General features: G+C 39.0%; 1 protein-coding gene across 1 annotated transcript in view; it reads left to right on the forward strand.

Moving 5' to 3' along the window:
• LOC106993776 (uncharacterized) overlaps positions 1 to 21,761 on the forward strand; it is an 85,194-nt gene extending 63,433 nt beyond the window's left edge. The window contains exon 2 of the mRNA XM_077966128.1: positions 21,612 to 21,761. The gene's annotated coding sequence lies outside the window, so the exon portion shown is untranslated. The remainder of the gene's footprint in view (positions 1 to 21,611) is intronic.
• Positions 21,762 to 22,902: the final 1,141 nt, after the last annotated feature.

The raw sequence follows: 22,902 nt of genomic DNA on the forward strand, positions 1-22,902 counted from the left end.
GTGGTGGTCTTTGATAGGATCCAGAATAATTCTCTGGTCAGAGACTCTTGTTCTCTTCCCTTACTTTCTCCCAAACAGAGTCTTTCTCTCTTTCTGTGCTGAACTGCCTGGAACTGGGGGAGGGGTGACACAATCATCCTTGTGACCACCACCACTGGGACTGTACTGAGGCAGACCTAAAGCCAGCACAGCACTACTCTCACCCAAGGCTCACTGTAACCACTACATGGCTATTGCCTATGTTCACTCAAGAGCTTAGTGTTCTACGATCAGCAGGTGGCAAAGTCAGCCAGACTTTTGTTATTCGCTTCAGGGTGATGAGTTCCCCTTGGCCCTGGGTAGGTCCAGAGGTGCCATCTGGGAGCAGGGCCTGGAGTCAAAAACCTTAGAAATCAACCTGGTGCTCTGTTGTACTACAGCTGAGCTGTCACCCAAGCAACAAGAAAAAGTCCTTCCCAGTTTTACCTCCCCTTTCTACAAACAGAGGAGTCTCTCCCCATGGCCACCACTGCTCCAGACACATGGGAAGCACTGTCTGGCTACTGTCAATGTTTACTCAAGGCTCAAGAGCTCTTCAGTTGGCTTGTGGTGAATGCTGCCACTCTTGGGACTCTTCCTTCAGGGAAATTGGGCTCCCCTTTGGCCCAGAGCAGGTCCGAAATTCTGTCCAAGAGCCAAGGCCAAGGCTGTCCCTTAGCCTCAGGTACCCTAAGATCCTGCTTGGTGCTCTACCCTTCTGTGGCCAAGCTGGTACCTAGGCCACAAGACAAGTCCCCTTTACTCTGTCTTCTGCTTTTCTCAATCAGAAGGTGGCGCTCCTTATAGCCACCACAACTGGTCCATCTTAGAGTTAAACACAAGACCCGTGGCAGGTACTGCCTGGCTACTGCTGCTGATTATTCAGGGCTCGTGGGCTCTGTAGTCAGCAGGTGATGAATCCTATCAGGAGTGGGTCCCTCCCTTCAAGGCAACAGATTCCCTTCTGGCCCAGGGTATGTCTAGAAATGTCATCTTAGAGCTAGGGCCTGGAATGGATGCCTCAGGACTTTGGCCAGTGCCCTATTCTATTGTGGCTGAGCTGGTATCCAAGCCGTAAGACAAAGTCTTCTTTATTCTTCCTTCTCTTCTCCACAAGCAGAAGGAAAGAGTCTCTTTCAGAGGCTGCAAGCTGCACTGTGCAGGGTTGAGGGAGAGATAACACAAACACTTTCTTGGCTGCCCCAGATGGTATTGCATTTAGTCACATGCTTCCCAAGTCCACTGGCTCTGAGTCCAGCACAGCATTAGGATTTGCCTAGGAGTTGCTGTTCTTGTGGCCTAGACTGCATTTCACTTCTATTTAGGGCCCCAGAACGCTTTAGCCTGTGATGGTGAGGCTTGCTGGAACTTGAGTTTTGACCATTGAGATGGACAATATTTTCCTGGCTAGGGGTGGTCTAAATGTTCCCTCTGTGGGCATCAGCTGAGCTCTTCCCAGTGTTGCTTTCCACTATAACAGGGCAGCACTGAATTCCAATGTAAATTCCCTAAATTACTGCAATCTTCCTCCCCCAACACACATACTCTCTTTTTGTGCTACACGGCTGCTGCCAGGGGGTGTGGGAGGGGTGGCATTGGCAGTTCAAGACTGTCTTTCCTATCCTCTTCAGTGCCTCTTTCAATGATATAAAGTTCAAGCCAGGTACTGTGATTGCTCACCTGATTTTGTTCTTATGAAGGTGCTTTTTTTGTGGAGATTGTTGTTAAATTTTGTGTTCCTTTGGAGGTCAATTGGCGGAGGCTTCTCTTTGGAGATCTTGCTCTACCTCTCTAGACAATTTTTTAGTCAGGTTGTTTATTTTCTTATGGTTGAGTTTTAAGAGTTTTTTTGTATATTTCAGATAATAGTTCTTTATCACGTATGTCTTTTCAAATATTTTCTCCCAGTCTGTGTCTTGCCATTTCATTTTCTTGACAATGTCCTTCATAGAGCAGCAATTTATAGTTTTAACGAAATCTAACTTATTAATTATTTCCTTCATAGTTCAGCCTTTGGTGTTGTATCTAAAAACTCATCTCAAAAACCAATGTTGTCTAGATTTTCTCCTATGTTATCTTCTGAAGATTTTGTAGTTTTGTGTTTTGCATTTAAGTTTGTAATCTATTCATGTTAATTTTTTTCTGATGGGAGTAAGGTCTGTTTCTAGTTTTGTTTTGTATTGTTTTGTTTTGCATGTGGATGTCCAGTTATTATAGCATAACTTATTGAAAGACTATCTTTACTCCCTTGTAATAGCCTTTCTTCCTTTGTGGTCTATCTTGGTGAATTTTCCATGTATGATTGGCGGGAGTGTACATTCTGCTGTACTGGATAAAGTATTCCATAGATAACCATTATTTCCATTTAATTGATGGTGTCGTTGAGTTCAGCTATACCCTTACTGATTTTCTGCCTGCTAGATCTGTTCATTCCTGATACAAGAGTGTTGAAGTCTTTAACTACAGTAGTGGATTAATCTATTTCTCCTTACAGTTCTATCAGTTTTTGCCTCACATATTTTGACGCTCTATTATTAGGTACATTCATATAAGGATTATTATGTTTTTTTGGAGAATTTACTCCTTTATCATTATGTAATACATTTTTTATCCCTAATAACTTTCTTTGCTCTAAAGTCTGCTCTGTCTGAAATTGATATAGTCAATCTCACTTTCTTTTGATTAGTGTTAGCATGTTATATCTTTCTTCATCCATTTACTTTTAATTTACATGCATCTTTATATTTAAAGTGAGTTTTTTCCAATATGTAATATTGGAAATACCAGATAAAGCAATCAGAAGGTTGATTGTTAAGTTACTCAAGAAAATGCAAGGGAAAGGTGAAAACCAACATAAAGAAATTTAAAAAACAATTCAGTATATGAATGAAAAAATTATCTAAAGAGATATTTTAAAGAAAAGCCAATCAAAATTTCTGGAAATTTAGAGAACCTTTGGAGAATTACAAAATGCAGTGGAAAGTTTTAACAACAGACTACACCAAGTAGAAGAAAGAATTTCAGAGCTTGAGGACAAGGGTTTTGAATTAAACCAATCAGACAAAAATAAACAAAACAAATTAAAAGAAATGAAGAAAGTTTCCAAAAAATACGGAATTATGCAAAATGGCCAAACCTAAGAATAATTAGTGTTCATGAAGGGAAAGAAAAAGCAAAAAATTGGAAAACTTATCTGAGGGAATAATTGAAGAAAACTTTCCTTGTTGTACTAGAGATTTAGATATCCAAATACAAGAAGCTGAAAGAACTTCTCAGAGATTCATTGCAAAAAGATATCACCAAGGTCTATAGTCTTCAGGCTATTAAAATCAACACAAAGGAAATAATTTTGTTTTTAAACTTTTATTTTAAGTTCTGGGTACATGTGCAGGATGTGCAGGTTTATTCCATAGGTAACTATGTGTCATGGTTGGTTGTTGAACAGATTATTTCATCACCCAGGTATTGCACCTAGTATCCATTAGTTATTTTTCCTGATCCCCTCTTTCCTCCATTCCCACCTCTGATAGGCTCAAGTATGTGTTGTTTCCCTCTGTATGTCCCTGTGTTCTCATTGTGCGGCTCCCACTTATATGTGAGAACATGTGATACTTGGTCTTCTGTTCGTCTGTTAGTTTGCTAAGGAATAATGACCTCCAGCTCCATCCATGTCCCCTGCAAAGGACGTGATTTCATTCTTTTTTTATGGCTGCATAGCATTCCGTGATGTATATGTACCACATTTTCTTTACCCAGTCTGTCATTAATGGGCATTTGGGTTGATTCTATTTCTTTGTTATTGTGAATAGTGATGCAGTGAACATACAAATGCATATGTCTTTATAATAGAATGATTTATATTCCTTTGGGTATATACCCAGTGATGGGTTTGCTGGGTCAAATGATATTTCTGTCTTTTGGTCTTTGAGGAATCACTACTCTATCTTTCACGATGGTTGAACTAATTTACATTACCACCAACTGTGGAAAAGCATTCCTGTTTCTCTATAACCTCACCAGCATCTGTTATTTTTGGACTTTTTAATAATAGCCATTCTGATTTGTGTGTGATAGTATCTCATGGTGGTTTCGATCTGCATTTCTCTATTGATCAGTGATGTTGAGCTTCTTTTCATATGCTTGCTGCTGTATGTATGTCTTCTTTTTGAAAAGTGTCTGTTTATGTTCTCTGCCTACTTTTTAATGGGGTTGTTTTTTCTTGTAAATTTGTTTAAGTTCCTTATAGATGCAGGATATTAGACCTTTGTCAGATGCATAGTTGTTGGGAAAAGGTGAGTGTTGGGAGAAGCTGAGGCAGGGCTTGCATGTCGGACATAATGTAAAAGAGTCTGGGAACATGTCCAGGGTCCAGGGTCTAAAATGCCTTGTGGCCTTTGGAACACCAAGTTCTGTGCTAAAGGATGGAAGGCTACCGTGACTCACCATAATCTAAGCCCAGGGCATAAAATCCCTGTGGCTTGGATAGAATCCAGGGCTTGTGGCTCTGGAATGTGTCTAGACTTGCTGGCTCCTTGCCCCTTGCTCTCCTGGGATCAATTGTATCTTGAGTTAAAAGAACCTGCTCTCCATTATCTCAAGTAGCAGAGCAAAATGCTAAACCATCACATCTGTAAATCATGTGCTTAATGCAACACGCCCTTTTGACCCCCTCATTCTCACCACCTGTTGCTTTGTTGGATTACTAATAAATAGCGTGGGCTCCCAGAGCTCAGGGCCTTCACAGCCTCCACAATCACGATGGCACCCTGGTCCCACTTTACTTTTCAAACTTTTTCTCAATCCTTTGACTCTGCCAGACTTTGCTACCCCCATGACCTGGTATTGGGTCTGATCACTCCAACACATAGTTTGCAAAAATTTTTTCCCATTCTGTAGGTTGTCTGTTTCCTCTATTGATAGTTTCATTTGCTGTGCAGAAGCTCTTTAGTTTAATTAGATTCCATTTGTCAATTTTTGTTTTTGTTGCAATTGCTGTTGGTGTTGTAATGAAATCTTTGCTCGTGCCCATGTCCTGGATGGTATTGCCTAGGTTGTCTTCCAGGGTTTTTATAGTTTTAGGTTTTACATTTAAATCTTTAATCCATCTTGAGTTAATTTTTTTATATGGTGTAAGGAAAGGATCCAGTTTCAATTTTCTGCTAATGGCTAAGCCAGTTCTTCCAGCATCGTTTATTGAATAGGGAATTCTTTCCCCATTGCTTGTTTTTGACAGGTTTGTCAAAGATCAGATAGTTGTGGGTGTGCAGTCTTATTTCTGGGTTCTCTGTTTTGTTCCATTGGTCTATGTGTCTATTCTTGTACCAGTACTATGCTGTTTTGGTTACTGTAACCCTGTAGTGTAGTTTGAAGTTGAGTAGTGTGATGCCTCCAGCTTTTTTTTTTTCCCCCTTAGAATTACCTTGGCGATTTGAGCTCTTCTTTTGTTCCATATGAATTTTAAAACAGTTTTGGGCCAGGTGCACTGGCTGACACCTGTAATTCCAGCACTTTGGGAGGCCAAGGCGGGCAGATCACTTGAGGCCAGTTTGAGACCAGCTTGGCCAACACTAAAGTGAAGTGAAGCCCCATCTTTACTAAATATACAAAAGTTTGCTGGGCATGATGGTGCATACCTGTAATCCCAGCTACTTGGAAGGCTGAGGCACAAGAATCACTTGAACCCAGAAGGTGGAGGTTGCAGTGAGCCGAGATTGTCCCACCGCACTCCAGCCTGGGTGACAGAGTGAGACTCTGTCTCAAAAACAAAACAAAACAAAAAAAGGTTTTTCTAGTTCTCTGAAGAATGTCAATGGTAGTTTAATGGGAATAGCATTGAATCTATAAATTACTTTGGGCAGTATGGCCATTTTAACAATGTTGATTCTTCCTATCCATGAGCATGAGATGTTTTTTCATTTGTTTGTGTCATCTCCGATTTCTTTAAGCCATGGTTTGCAGTTCTCCTTGTAGAGATCGTTCACTTCCCTTGTTAGCTGTACTACCAGGTATTCGATTTATTTATGGCAATTGTGATCTCGCTTCTTTTACAAATTTAAGAATAATTTTTGATGTTTTAGTTTGTTCAGCTTAATGTTAAGGTAGAGTAGCAACTTCCAAGCTCCATACATGTAGGGCTGGAGTCCAAAAGTCTCCAATAGAGTTTTAAAAATTCCTATGGATGGTTCTTGCACAAAATATTCCACAGTAAAATCTGATCTTTTCTTTCTTCTGATGCTCTGTTGGCAACCTCTCTTTGGTCTGTGAGAATTTTGGCAATGCTCCCTTTCTTAGTTCTTTTCCTGTCTCTTCATTTTTGTCTAGATCTGCCTCTTCCTGGAGATCTTCTTCCTTTGCTCTTCACCCTTCCCCAATTAATTTTTTATTATCCTGCATTTCTGTCTATGAAGATGCCTGGTAAACCCACCCCAACTTCTATTAAGATAAAGTGAAAATGAACTGTCAATATCTATCTTTTTCTCTGGGTCAGAAATAATTAGATAATGGATCACTGAAAATTAAAAAAAGATATAAATAAATGTATTTGTGGATTTACAGTTCTTGTTTGCTTAGTTTGTAAAACAATATATTTTTTCATTATACAGGAAATATCTGTCTATTGTAGGAAGTTTGGCAAAATAAAGAAATCTAATAAATAAAAACATAAGTACCATAACCCTACTGCCCATACATAACCACTGTCAATATTTTGCTATATTTCTTTCCCATCTTCTTCACACATTTATTAAGTACACATATACCTACATAATTTATCTGTTTAAAAGTTACTTTATACTAATAGTTTATACATATGGGGCATTTATTAGATACCGTGCCAAGCATTTTATGTACATTATTTTATTTAATTAATCTTCACTATAATCAAATGTGATATAACCTACATTATTTCCATGCTAGAGATGCTGAAATAGGGCCCAGAGAAAGAAATTATTTGACCAAGTTAATTAAGGACGACAAGAGTCCATGATGTTTATCCTATGCTAATTTGGTCACCACATTTGTTTTATTAATAATAGATCTTAATATTTAAATTGAATTTATTAGTGATTAGAGGATTATTTTAAATCTAATGAGTTATTAGCTTTTAAATAAATAAGTTAATGTGTGTTAATTGTGGCTCAAAATATTTAAATTTAAAATTCTTAACAGAGTACCTTTCTTGCCTGTATTAAATGAGGCAGAGAATTACTACCCATGAGAAACGCCACAAACTGAACTCCATTCTTGTCTTTAACCTTGTTTCTCATTCCTTCTTTACTGTTCAACTAAACTGATGGATTTGTCACATGAAAAAAGAAGGAAGATTAAGAGAAATTGTCTCATGAACCCACAAACGATTCACATTCAATCTCCTCATCCCCTGCCTCCTTCTGAAACCCTGGTGAAGTGATCACACACTGAGGGCTGTTAAATCCATTGATTTAATTCTCATCCTACCCTCCTGGTATTTCCCCAATGGAATCACTTATGAAATAGGCAGAAGTTAAAGTTCTCAGCTGATTTAGCAATGTCTGACAAAATTATGATTTCCATTATGATATGAGGATGATTAACATATATAGATATTTTATCGTTTATTCTGAATGCTGCATTTTATCAGTGTATAGCATATATTTTTCTTATATCAGTGACTTATGTCTCATAAAATAACAATCAACAAGACTATTATCAGAAGTTCTACCACACCCCATCTAAAAATATTTGTGAGAAAATGTTTTTCTGGGATCATTATATATGTGCATATGTGCACTTTTATAACTTGCTTTTCCATGTAATGTTTTAGCAACTTATACTTTTTTGTTTTTTTTCTTTTTTCTGAAACGGAGTCTCGCTTGGTCACCCAGGCTGGAGTGCAGTGGCGCCATCTCAGCTCACTGCAGGCTCCGCCTCCCGGGTTCACGCCATTCTCTTGCCTCAGCCTCCTGAGTAGCTGGGGCGCCTCAGCTCACTGCAAGCTCCGTCTCCCGGGTTCACGCCATTCTAATTGCGTCAGCCTCCCGAGTAGCTGGGACTACAGGTGCCCGCTGCCACGCCCGGATAATTTTTTGTATTTTTAGTATAGACAGGGTTTCACTGTGTTAGCCAGGATGGTCTGGATCTCCTGACCTCGTGATCCGCCTGCCTCGGTCTCCCAAAGTGCTGGGATTACAGGCGTGAGCCACCGAGCCGGGCCTAGCAACTTACACATTTTAAAGAGCTGTATAATTCTTGATCTCTTAGGTATGTTTATATTGTTTATGAGTATGTAATTTGTATCTATCTTGTAGATGAGCTTCAGGGAGCACTGCCACAGAATTTCCTCAAATGATGATGATTTGTTTACTAGATTTTCTGTAATATGTCAATACTGCTGCTTTTTACTAAGAAACCAGAATAAATAACCATCCAAAAGAGTATTCTTGCAGAACCTGATTTCAAATGCTGAATAACAAGTTTAATTTAGAATCATAAGAATTTATGTTCTAAGGAATCTGAGATATAAGATTATTCCTTTCAGTCCCTTCATTTTATGGATGAGGAAACTGAAATGATGGCTTGCCTAAGGTCACCATCTAGAAGTGAAGTTTCCTGCCTAGAAACAAGTAAGCCTTCTGTAATATCTTAAAATAGAAGGCATTTATTTACTGTACTATTCCTCACATTTCTTTTTGGATTTAGAGAAACTATCTGGAAGATGGAACACTTCACTAAAGTAATGGTCTCCGAAACTGAATTTCTCACCCACCTCCTCCCTGCTGCCTTCCACAAATTCTGCAACCAGGGGTGTGCAAGATGACCCAATGGTTAAAATTCTGAACTACTTTTAGACTTTCAAAAAAAATCGCAGAAACAGTACAGAGAGTTTCCATATGTCCTTCCTTGTGACACTCCATTGTTAACATCTTACATGCCATAGTATAATTATCACAACAAGGAAATTAACATTAGTACAGTACCATAAACTAAAGATTACAGTTGAACTTCACTTTGAAGGTTCCCATTCATGTCTCTTTGTTGTTGTTGTTTCCAACATTCCACTCAGGATTCCATGTTACATTTGATTGTTATTTCTCTCTGGTCTCCTGTCATCTGCAACAGCTTCTCCACCTTTCTTTGTCTTTCATGATTCTGACACCTGGAACAGTACTGATCTGTTATTTTGCTGCACATCCCTCAGTTTGGGCCATTTGGAATCTTCTCATGATTGAACTGAGATTATGCATCCCTGTCAAGAGTACCACAGAAATGGTGCCTCATCCTTCTAGGTGCATCAAATCATGGCCTTCATGATGCCAGAATGTATTGTTATTGGTGATATTGGTGCTGATCACCTGGTGGAAGTGATCACCACTAGACTTTTCCACTATAAAGTTGCTATCCAAATGGCCAAAGATGGAAAAATTTAAGCCAAAAAATACATAATGATAGTACTGGATTGTAGTCCATAAAATAATATAAATATGAACCATGAGTTCATAGTGACACCAATAAATAATTGGTTGAATAGATAGAGTCAATTCTCATTATTCATGGTAATTGTGTTTTATAAAGTCACTATGAACACTGAATTAGCAAATACTGACCCATTGCTCTTTGGGGAAATATAGGTTTAGGTTTCTGTGAGCTATTGCCAACTAATCAATACATAATCTTGTTTCATGTGTGTTTCTGTTTAAAAACACCTTATTTAATATTTTTTGTCGATTCATTAACATCGAACTCACCACCAGCAGTGCCGTAACTCATGCCTGAGTGAAGCTTCTCTAATGGATGTTATTTTCCCTGGCAGGCCTGTCATAGCCTTCTTGTACTTAGGAATACTAGGCAGCACATCAGCATTATGCTTGAGGGCATTTTAAACAGCAAAATGACCAACAAAAGGCACAAAAATATGAAAAATATGGCACTTAATAGACTGCAAAAAGGGCACTTGTTTACAGGATGAGAGCTGAAACAGGAAGGGCAGAGTATCACCTTGTTTGATTTAAGCTGGGAACATGCACATTGAGTTCTCAAAGTTTTTGCTGTTCTGCACACGTCTGTGAATGACCAAGAAAATGACATGAGTATTGATTTTCGGGTTACAAATAAATTTTAGCAAGCAGGTGAATTCTCAAATATGTAATCCATGAGAATAAAGATTGACTGTGTATGGAGAACTGGCAGCTCTTTTTTTCTGCATAGAATTTCAATTAATAAATGTGGAAAGAATGAGAGAAAACTGCCACTAGGAAACCTCCACAGTGGTCATTGTTGCAGATGGATCCACGGATGAATGCTAGACACAGTGGGCCAAGGTTAGAGGAACGAAGAGATTTGCATAGTCTCAAAGTGTCTCCCTCAAGATATTTGTTGACTACAGGGGTAAACACAGTAAATTTATGTTTATTGTAAATTTAATAAGATGTAAGTTCTTTATTTTTTCTAGCATTTATATAGCATTAACAGATGTTAACTAGCAAATACAGATAAATAGGTGGCATGTACTCAAATTCTTGATAATAAGGGAGTCTCCATATATATATATTTTTTTTAATTGCACCTTCTTCTCTGGATAATCAGCTAGTGTTCAACCAAACCTGTTATTTTATGTATAATGGGAGAAAAGGCAAAGAAGTTGCTATTTTATCAAGGGTAGACTTGGGACTCTTAAGAACCACTTGCCTCTGTGAAATCATCCCAGGTAGAGCTAAGCACTTGTTCTTCAGTGTCCCGCTATGCCTATTTGAATAGCCTGGAAATATTTTCACACTATAGAGTTGGTTGTGCACATGCTCGTCTCCTGCACATGGTGTTTCCTGAGTGCAGGGGCTGCCTCTTGCATCTTTATATCTCCAATAACAAGCACATTGACTCACATGGGTGTACTCAGTAAATGTTAATTGGAAATGGGATGGCATAGATGGGCTGGAATGATACCCTGGGTCTGTTGGGCAACCCCTCTCCATATTTTTTCACAGATGCATTTTTGTTCTTGCTGTATTTCTGGCAATGTTTCTTGCTAATGCTTATCTTCTGCCAATGATGAAAACAAGCAAACCCTTTGTAGTATTTAAAGGTACATGAAAATGAAGACAGGCCTCTTTAAGTACTTTTGGTTCAAGGGAATTTTCTTATTCCATATATCTTAGTTCAGCTGTGACCTTAAGTGCTTTATTCACACACCTGCCTTTATCCTAATAACAGTGGTACTGTTGTCTCCAGAGGCAAAATAGATTGATGGCAGCATCAGTTAGAGATTTTATGAATCCGCTTAATGGAAAAAGCTTCCAGTTCCAGGGTTGGTTCTGAGCATTTGTGGTTTCAGGTTAAACCAAATGTATTAGTCAGGGTAGCCAACTGATGTAACAAATAGTTCCAAAATTCCAGAGGTGTAACATACCTATTTTCTTGTGTCTGAAGTCCAATATAGGTGTTCCCAGTTGGGCAGTTTTTATTCTGGCAGAGTTTCTTGGACTCTGGCTTCTTCCATTCCATGACTCTACCTTCCACCAGGTGCTCATGGTCCTCTTTCTTCAGTTGGTACGTTTTATGGGCCAGATTGAGAAGTGGTTTCCTGCCATCTGCCTACATTCCTATGGATGTAAACAGATCACATTTCCACACCTAAATGCAAGGCATGCTGGGAATGTTGTCTAACTACATTTCCAGGTGAGAAAGAAGACATTGTTTGGTGAACAACTAGCCAGTCTCTGTCCCCACAACTCAGCCTGGCATCTCTCCTCTCAATTCTCATGTCAGTTGTTTTACTTATTCCTCTTAAGACATTATAACACTTTCTTCATTGTATTCATTCATTAAATCCATTAACAACATGATGTGCTTCCACAGCATGCCAATTGATGGGAGTTATAAAGAAAAAAATCAGGTGCAGGGCCTACCCTTGAACTCAATCTAGTTCGACCTTGTTTTGCTGTCACTGTATTTGGAAGTCATGAACGGAAGTCATGAACTACTTATTTTTAATTCAATCATCCAAAAAGAAAATAATATGATTGCACGACTACCAGTCCCACAAATTAAGTGTCTACTTAGATGTCCAAGTTTTTCCAAAATACTTATTTGCTTCTAATTCAGTTATTCATTTTGCCTTTTTGTAGTCTTGCTGGAAACAAGTAGAGGGAGATATCTAAGATTTAAAGAAAATGTACAAGGACAAAGCTTTAAATGTTGTCCCTAAATTTAATTATTCTTGAAAATTTGGAAAAGGGTATGATTTAGTCTCAGTAGAAAATTAGAAAACAAAGAACCAATGGTCTAGATTCTAGTTATCTGTGGACATGGTACTCCTGTTAGTGTGTAAGCAATTCAAATTTAGGGAACTTATGTAACAAAATATTTTTTGCTACCCCCCAAAATTCTATCCTTATTCACCTAACTCATCAAATCTTTTAAAAATTATTTTTATAATTTCAAAAGCTTATTTGTTGTAGCAAAGGTTGAAAATATGGGTAAACAAAAAGGTAAAAATTAGAAATGTTCATCATCCTACTTCTATAGATAAATCCTGTGAAGTTGGTATGTACATTTTCAGCCTTTTTTCTGCATGTATTTGTGGGTGTGTGACTACAGTATATGTAATCTTCTACAACAATGAAATTATACTGAGCATATAGTTATAAGTTTAAAAATGTATTAACATATTTGTTTATTATATATGTTTTTAAGATTATTTCATTTTAAGTATATTGAGTAAATGAATGAATAGACTAAAAAGCAGCACCTACCAGAAATTGATATTTGCATGTAAAATGGGATAACAGAGGAGAAATACTGTAGAATTGAGGAGAATAGCTGAGGACATGTTAGTTCTGAAACCAATAGTGTAGCATGGTGGTTCATTGCTCAGACCTGGGTTTAAATTAAAAGTCAACATCATAATCATAATTATGATACAGATAATTTTGTATAAATGAAAATAGTTATATTTGAATCAATAGTTCAAGCACTTCTTTGTGATAACACAAGTACCCATATATCCCAGCTTTGCCACTTACTAACTACAATGCTTATGGCCTAGGTTTTCTTATTCATAAATGGGCATGATACAAGTATCTGCCCCACAGGGTTGTTGGGAGGATTATTGAGCCAATTCATAAAAAGTGCCTGATATATAGTGAATGCTCAGTAACTTTCGACTATTATGAAACTGCCTATGAATTTAAAAACAGTAATCTTTCTTTTAAGTAGGCTGTAAATCAGTGGTTGTAAATCAGGAGTGATTTCTTCCACCCCACTACCTGGGAAACATTTGGCAATGTCTGGAGACATTTTTGGTTGTCCCATCAGTTGGTGATAGGAAGTTCCTACTGGCATCTACTTTGTAGAGGCTAGGGATGTACTGAACATCCTACAGTGCAAGGGATGCATCCAACGGAGAATTATCATGCCTGAGATATCAGTAGTTCTGAAGTTGAGAATCCCTGCTTTAAAGAAATGTGTATTTTATGCTATCATAGATGGAGGGGAATTTCCCATCAAAGTCACACAACTAGGAAGTTACCTTTCTGGTAATCAATCTACATGTTGGGAAAGATGTTAATAAGTAGCCAATTCACCTCGGTTTTTGTAGAGATCAAATTAAAGATTGCATTTAACTTGTGTAAATTTATACACTATGTAAGTGTAAGTTAGAACTAAACCTGTTTTCTTCTACATTTTCTATTTCTTTTTATTATTGCCCCACTAAGGAGACTTTTAAGACTTAAAAAAATTGCCTCCTCTTCCCATGAAATTTTACACAACAGGTATGGTATATATCTCTTTATGCAGTTGGACAGGGTTAAGGATTGGAGGATTACAAACCCACTGTGATATCTAAGATATTTTTGCTCTCTAAGAACCAATTTTCATACCTACGGGGAAATATTCTTTGTAACAGAGGAGTGAATTCTAAAAGCATTTTTGGTTTTTTAAGAATGGTGCTTAAATTACTTATTCAATTAAAATTGGCTTAGTATCTCCTGTTCTGCAGTTTGAGATCATATTGAGAGAGCAATGGAAAAGTGAAAAATAATACTATTGATTTAAAATGCTATAGGCATTTCAAATGGACGCAATGCTCAGAGAAATGAATAGAGATTTAGTGAGTGCTGAAAATGCAAAAATAAAATCTGGTGAGGCCAGAAATAAAAGAAGTTGAAAAGGAGACAAAAGCTTTCTAGAGAGGTAGCTAATCTGAATGTAAGCTTATCATAAAAGGAAACAAAGAGCTTGAGAGGATAAAGGATGGAGGGGAAATCGTACTGGATAAGGAAGCTGAAGGAAATAGTATGAACTTTTCTTTTTTGTAGGTCAAAGTCACTACATTAACTATGTAGCTTGTTTCGGCTTTGTTTGAAAAGGAAAGATTAAACACAACTAAATCTGCAAAGTGACAGGCATGTCACGCATTGGGGAAAACTGGAAATGTACAGCCTGCAGGTTAACTACCTGGTAATCAAGCCACAAGTCTGGAAGAGAATCTTTCTATTGCGTGGCCTGTGTGTTTCTATTCCCTTTGTTCTTCACTCATCCCTCCCCCTTACTTATAAATCCTCAGCGAAGGCTCCTGTATGAATTTTCAGCCTCATTTCTTACCACATCATCTACACAGACACTGTACTCTTGTCAGCTCAGCTGCCCAAACTTCCAGCAGTTCTTGTGGGTCCCACTTCTTTACTTTTGCTTATTATTGGTACTTGATTTGGACTGCTTTCTCGTAACTTCGTTGGCTACCCTTATGCTCTGTATTCCTTTTAATTCCCTCTTCCCCACACTGACAATGAGGGGGTAAGAATGAGCCTTGCTTTACAGGTATGTTCGCAGTCAGTGCTGCATGTTACGTTCCTTGAAAGTAGAAATTTTTGTACTTGTTTTTATACCCACAAGCCTAGCCTGGCCGTGGAGCATGGTTGGTGCTTAATACGTGTTCACTGAAGCAAAGGAGCTATTGTTTCCCTCCTTCTCCATGTGGGGTGTCTGCCAAGTTTATAACAATTCTCCCTTCTCTGAAAACTCAGAATTGGTGTTGGCTAGTTCTTCCTTGAAGTCTTGTATCCAGTCACCCCCCAGCCAGTGTTAAATGATGAGGGTTGAACACCTGACCCATAGCTAGGCTACATTTCCATCCTTGAGACACTGAGGACAAACAAACCACAAGGTCAGTCCTTGTGGTTAAAATCAGAGCAGATAAACACAGGAGCTATCACGGGGCCGTCTTGTGGATTGAAGTGTGGAGAAAGCTGGCCTTCCAAGATGAGACTGAAGCCACCTTACAGAGAAGAACAGATAATATGGAGAGAGAATCTGAGGGATTTCATCCTACTCCTATGTTTTGCTTGCATTTTTGCATTTGATTGCATGAGACACTCTCATATTCTTGTAATAAATTCTCTTTAGTGTCAAAGTTGGTTCAAGTTGATTTCAATGATTTGTAGCAAAAAATCTTTCACTGCTATGTCACACTTACAGATTTCCCATTTCAACGAAGGAAATTGCACTAGACAGAAATAATATATACGGGGGAGAGATCAAACTTACTTAAAAAATTAGAAACAGAAGTTGTTTGGGAAACTTATTTGGGGAAAATTGATGGAATAATGCTGAGGGACTCCTTGCATTGTTAGGTTTGAAGCAATAGAGAATTTTCCCTTCAAGATAAGGTAGGAACATGAAGAAAAAATAATTCATGCTTAAAAACCATAGGCAACAGCCAATGACAGAGCAAAGGACCAAATAGTTAAACTAGGATCTGTCAGAAACCTAAGCATCATTTAGCCATGCTTCCTGAGCTTCAGCCCTCTTATCCAACCCACCGCCAGATCCTGTGAGCTTTCCTATCTACCATTATCTTGAGTCTCTCTCCATCCACTCTAGTCTAAGTGACCCTTATTTCTCATGAGAACTCCAGCAGTGGCCTTTCAGATGTAGATGGTGGACAGCTGCTCTTGCCACCAATGGTTCTCCACACCATGACTATAGAGTTGATCTAAAGTTCCTAACTGATCCTGTCAAGTTTTTCAGGTAATTTCAGGCTTCCTTCAGTCTTCCTCATAAAGCCCCATAAAGTTCAGCCTGTGCAGACTCATCGTGCGCCCCACTCTGCTGCTTATATATGTTCCTGATTATCAGCTTCTTTTTTTCTTTTTAGACGGTCTCTCTGTTGCCCAGGCTGGAGCGCAGTGGTGCGATCATGGCTCACTGCAGCCTTGACTTCCCAGAATCAAGCAATTTTTCCTCCTTAGTTTCCTGAGTAGCTGGGACCACAGGCATATGCCACCATGCTTGGGTAATTTTTTTTTTTTTGGGGGGGTAGAGATGGAGTCTCACTATCTTGCCCAGGCTAGCCTTGGACTCTTAGGCTCAAGCAATCCGCTTACCTCAGCCTCCCGAAGTGCTGAGATTATGTGCGTGAGCCACCGCACCCAGCCAACATCAACTTCTCCTCAGGCCCTTGCCTTGCCAAGCTGCCTTTGCTATGGGGCTTTTGCACATGTTGTTCCTCCTGGAACATTCTTTCCTGCCACCTTTACTCAGCTTTCCTTGGCCTCTCTGACTAGACTGATTATTCCTAGTATAGCACTGTGTACCCATCCTTTTCATCATTTGTTATTGTAGCAGTTGTACTCCCCCTTCCCCCAGTATTTGGTTGTCTGTCTATTCTACTAGACTGTAAGCTCCACAAGGGCAGGAGCTCTCTGCTTTAGCCTGTTGTTTTAGTCATCGCACCTAATAGAATGTGTAGCAGGGGATTATCAAATATTTGTTGAATAAATAAATATGCAGAAAGGTAAAAAATGTGAAAAGCAAGCAAACAGACAAGGAGGAGCCTTCAACTTTTATACTCTTTATGAAAGATTAGGTGTATAATTCAGTTGGTTCTAACTCATAGTTTTTCTTAGGTGCTAGGCTTGTCATCAACAATGCTATTAATAATGCTAAAATTCCTTTAACAAATAGGGGTATAAGGTTATCAGTAAATAAAATAAATTAGTGTTAGTAGTAGTTCTAGGTCAGTCCATAAAGGCCTGTTGAATGGATGAGGTGTCCCTAAAATAGTAGTTTTAAGCCCTAACATTTACTAAGTCCTATGACCTTTGAGAAGGATTTGGAGGCTATGAAAGGAAAGAGAATTCCAATTACTAGCAATTTCCAGAGCTTCATGGATGAAAGATATCATCAAGCCATGTTCTGATGTCTGCAATTCTAGTAGTGAGTGTGGGGTGGGCCAGAGTGATGGGAATGGAGGAGAGCCCAGAGACCATTCAAAGGAAGAAGCTGCTCATGAGCCCTGTGATATGCTGGCTAGGATAGGTCCCTTTTCCTTTTCTTCCATATATGTCCCTTTGAAAGTACGTGTGCTTAAGTAGAAAATACTGTCCAAAGTAATTTACAGAATCAATGCTATTCCCATTAAACCATCATTGACATTCTCCACAGAATTAGAAAAAAACTATTTTAAAATTTATACAGAACCAAAAAAGAGGCTGTATAGCCAAGACAATCTTAAGCAAACAGAACAAAGCTGGCATTATGCCACCCAACTTCAAACTATACTACAGGTTACAGTAACCAAAACAGCATGGTACTGGTACAAAAACAGACACATACACCAATGGAACAAGATAGAGATCTCAGAAGTAAGACCACGCATCTACGACCATCTGATTTTTGACAAACCTGACAAAAACAAGAAATGGGGAAAGGGTTCCCTATTTAACAAATGGTGCTGGGAGAACTGGCTAGCAATCTGCAGAAAATTGAAACTGGACCCCTTCCTTACAACTTATACAAAAATTAATTCAAGATGGATTAAAGACTTAAATGTAAAACTTAAAACTACAAAAACCCTAGAAGAAAGCCAAGGCAATACCACTCAGGACATAGGCACTGGCAAAGATTTTATGACAAAAACGCCAAAAGCAATTGCACCAAAAGCAAGTATTTGACAAATGGGACCTAATTAAACTAAACAGCTTCTGCATAGCAAAAGAAACTATCATCAGAGTGAACAGACATCCTACAGAATGGGAGAAAATTTTTGCAATCTGTCCAGCTGACAAATGGATAATATCCAGAGTCTACAAGAAACTTAAACAAATTTACCAGAAAAAAACAACCGCATTAAAAAGTGGGCAAAGGACATGAACAGATACTACTCAAAAGAAGACTTTTCTGCCACCAACAAACATATGAAGAAAGCTCAACAACACTGATCATTAGAGAAATGCAAATCAAAACCACAGTGGGATACAATCTCGTGCCAGTCAGAATGACAATTATTAAAAGTCAAGAAACAACAGATGTGGGTGGGGTTGCAGGGAAATGGGAATGCTTTTACACTGTTGGTGGGAATGTAAATTAGTTCAACTACTGTGGAAGGCAGTGTGGCAATTCCTCAAAGATCTAGAACCAGAAACACCATTTGACCCAACAATCCCATTACCTGGTTTATACTCAAAGGAATATAAATCATTCTGTTATAAAGATATATGCACATGTGTGTTCACTGCAGCACTATTCACAGGAGCAAAGACATGGAATCAACCCAATTGCCCATCAGTGATCCCATTAACCAATCCAAATGCCCATCAATGATAGACTGGATAAAGAAAACATGGTACATATACACCATGGAATACTATGGAGCCGTAAAAAGGAATGAGATCATGTCCTTTGCAGGGACATGGATGGAGTTGGGAGCCATCATCCTCAGCAAACTAACTCAGGAACAGAAAACCAAACGCCACGTTTTCTTCCTTATAAGTGAGAGCTGAATAATGAGAACACATGGAGACAGAGAGGGGAACAACATACACCAAGGCCTACTGTGGCATGGCAGCAGGAGGAAGTGCATCAGGAAAAATAGCTACTGCATGCTGGGTTTAATACCTAGGTGATAGGTTCATGGATGCAGCAAACCACCATGGCACATGTTTACCTATGTAAAAAACCTGCACACCCTGCACATGTATCCCAGAACTTAGGAAACAACCCCCCCCCAAAAAAATTTAAAGAAAGAAAGCACAAGTTAGGAGGAAGATTTTTCTTTTATCTAGACTATAAAGGTAGCCATATTTTTGCAAGAATTTCTATATTAACATTCCATGTCAAGAGGAAGAAAAGAAAAGGAGATTCCAAGAGTAGAAGGATTGGAACAGAAGCCCTCTGAGAGCATGGGAGGAAAGGCAGTTTGAGGAGGTGATGACACACAGGGATTGCTGGAGAGAAGGGTGGATGCCCTCAGGGAATGAGAGGGAAGGAAGGGAGAAAAGAGAAAACGCAGGTTATTTGCCTGGGAACGAAGGACACAGACAATTCTGCTTTCAATGACCAGATTTTCTGACAGATATTCCCAGAACATAGCTCAGTAGAAACGGCAATCACTTCAGGCAAACCTTTCTAGATAGTATCAGTTTTATTTTAGAAAGGATAGCCTGGCTGCAAAGAGAAATCTAAGCCAGAAAACATCAAATTATGCCATGAATTATTTTCATGAAATGAGATACTGCACAGCACTCTGAAAAAAACTTTATTGTTAAAATTCCAACAAAGAGGAGCATTTGACATAAAAAGCACAGATCCTGAAGTCATGCTTATGACTTTAAATTTGTATAAACAACTTAATAACACTTGAAAATGTAACCTGTGGCCAGGCGCGGTGGCTCATGCCTGTAATCCCAGCACTTTGGGGAGCCGAGGTGGGCAGATCACCTGAGGTCAGGAGTTCAACACCAGCCTGGCCAATATGGGGAAACCCCACCTCTACTTAAAAAAAATACAAAAATTAGCTGGGCGTGGTGGTGGGTGCCTATAGTCCCAGCTACTCAGGAGGCTGAGGCAGGAGAATCGCTTGAACCTGGGAGGCGGAGGTTGCAGTGAGCTGAGATCGTGCCATTACACTCCAGCCTGGGTTACAAGAGCAAAACTCCGTCTCAAAGAAAAATAAAAAAAGAAGAAAGTGTAACCTGTTTTTTGTATTTTAAGTGAAACTGAGGATGAGGTAATTTGTGTTTCCATAACTGGATTCTTTGGGAGCATGAAGCATTCAGGGTTAATGCGAGAAAGGTCTCAAAAAGCAACTTTTATCTCTATTTCCTAGTTCCTGCCCCTGACTCGCCTGGAGTACATATTCTGGTCTTCTGAGCACTAGATTAATATTTCTTCGTGTGAATATTCTTACATTTTTCTTTTGGGCATATTCTATAAATTTAATTGGATGATGTTATTTCTACAGTAGTTTTTATAAAATTACTTTTGCCATTCTTAATTTTATACTGAAAGTGATTGCCTTTGTATATCACAGTTCACATAAGAAAATTAAAGTTAGTGAAAAAAAATCAACAAAAAAGGTTGCCTGAAATTAAACTCAGTGTTCTTTCCGAAGAGTTTTACGAATACCATCCATGCAGTAAGAAGCACAGGAATTCTGATGAGAACGCATTTTTCAAGAATTCATCTTCACCTTCCCTTTCGCTCGGGAGGTGGCCTCTTATTGTGGCTGTTGGATGTAACCAGTGAACCGAATACTTGAAACCAATTTGCTCGTTTGAGAAGAGGTTATTGATTCTCACAGTGTGTATATACTTGGAAAATTTCATTGTTTAACTCTGCATGTGGATGATTCTTGCCTCACGCTGCTTTAAGTCAGGCAGACTGGGTGAGGCATATGAGCTCCCTTTATTGAAGTCTTCAGAGAAGACTTCAAATTTTAAAAAATTTAAAAAAAAGTTTAACAGGTCTGCATGTTACCTTGAATAAAAAGGACTATATGTGCTTCTTGGAAAAAGTCTGGTTAGGTGATTTTTTTTTTTTTTAAGCATATGCTTATTTTGAGGGAGGATGTTGTTGGGAGAGAAATTTCTGTGTATTTTGTACAGAATTAAGACAAAGGCTGTAATTGATAAAACACCAAATATTGGGCACTTATATTCTTGTTTATTAAATAATAAAAGTTCAACTGAATAATTAAGATGTAACTCTTTGGATGGGTGAAGGTGAACCTCAGCTTATCTGAGGTCAGCTTCTCTTCTAGGGGCTGTTGAAGAATATAGGTAAGGTCATGAAGCCATGTGTTGTTGTTTCCCTTCAGATGCTGGAAATACAGGCCCCACCCCACTTCAACCCCTCACTTCCCCAGTTTTTCTCTAGGAATATTATTATTGGCCCAGGGAAGGTTCATTTCAGCAGAAAGTCTGCCATTTTGAAGCAATTGGAGCCATTTATTAGCAAGAGGAAGCGATTTATTTTTCTCTGTCACCATTCATAAGATGATCATTATGAACAAGGTTGCTGATAAATCCTTGGCCACCAAAGAGGACTTTAATTGTGACAAGGAAAGTTTCTTAGTGCTTAATGGAGAGAGAGTTTTCTGCCCCTTACCTGTGTAGGTTCATGGTGAGAGATAGACCCTATGGGTATTTATCAACCTGAACTGGGAGTCTTCTTAATATAGAGAGTTATGTTTTAGAAATGAAACTCTTCGGGGTCTTGTTTGGGGTGAGTAATTAGTGAAGAAAAGAAACAAGTTAATATTTTTTTTTTCTCAAACATCCTGATCTTTGACTTTTATCTTTTTTTTTTTTTTTTAAACTGACAAGTTACTTCTCTTTCAGGCTCCAAGCTTGATATAGAAGACTATCATACCCAGAGAGGGTAACTGAAACGAAAGAAATTACTCCAGCATCAAGCTAAAGACACGCCTTAAAGAATGAGGAGGAGCAGAAATCTTACCAGCAAGGCCAGAAAGAAGCTGTGCATGAACAGGTGGCAGTATGAGCAATACTTAATTCCCTGTTGTGATTACTAGCACATGAAACTTGTGAAGCACATAGCCCCAACTAAAGGATCTTGTGTTATAATTTTTCAAAGACTGTACAGTAGGCACACCAGCCATACAAATACTAGAAATCAAGTGTTATTTCTAAAGTATCATGCACTTTGGTGATTAGCAACTCGGGGAGCCATCGGCTGAATTTCTTGAAGAAACCTCCAGGGAGTCAGCCATAACTCTAAGGGTAAGGCAGCTTTCAAGAAGTGTGATTCATCTTCTGTAAGTATTAGGGTCACCTAGTGCCACTCTAGCCCAGTCTGCAGCAGGTCACCTGGAAATGAAATTCTGAGACATAAGAACTAGCAGGAAAAATGTCCCACCTTGTTCAAAGGATGAAGTCAATTTAAAGGGATGAGGAGAACACTGGCAGAATATTTTAAATATATTAACTGATTTTCCCCTTCTGGCAGCTCCTGTTGCCTCTGCTGCCTCCCCCAAACCCATTTAGATATCATTTGTTCTATCAGGAAGAAGTTTCACCAGAGAGCAAGAAAAAAAGCCTTTTGATTTTCCAAAGTCAAGACCCTGAGGGCACTTGGCATAGAGACACTAAGCTGAACTGATGTAAGGCTTCCCACCCCTTGTAGGACCTGAAGTTTTTCAGGTGTGCTGTGAGGACAGTGTTAGAGCTAGGGGAGGAAAGGGAACTGTTAGATGCTGGTGGGGAGGAGGGAAGGGAAGGTGGAGGGGGAAGAGGAAGCAGAGACAGCTCTTAGATGCTGGTGGCTCCCTTCTCCTCTGAGAAAAAGACTCTACACCCTGCTCCCCAGAGGAGAGGGTTGTGGACGACAGAACTTAAGATGGATTGGGGTTGTCATCACCTCCAAGCAGAGCTCAAGAAGACTGCAAAATCCACAACAGAAATGGCTGAGTGGTATCCAGGGGACAGATGGTCGGAGCCAGCCTCAAAGAACTGAGTGTACCCCAGCACAGCTCACAAGTGTTAGAATGAGTCTTCTGTGCCCAAAAGTCCCACCGGAATAGTAATGAAGGACCCACAGAGCTTCCTGGTGCCCCTGTGGCCTGAAAGCAGTGCAGTAAAGTTTCCTGTGCCAACAAGGGGCTTGGCAACA

This window comes from Macaca mulatta, chromosome 15 (genome assembly GCF_049350105.2).
Source record: "Macaca mulatta isolate MMU2019108-1 chromosome 15, T2T-MMU8v2.0, whole genome shotgun sequence".
NCBI lineage: Eukaryota > Metazoa > Chordata > Mammalia > Primates > Cercopithecidae > Macaca > Macaca mulatta.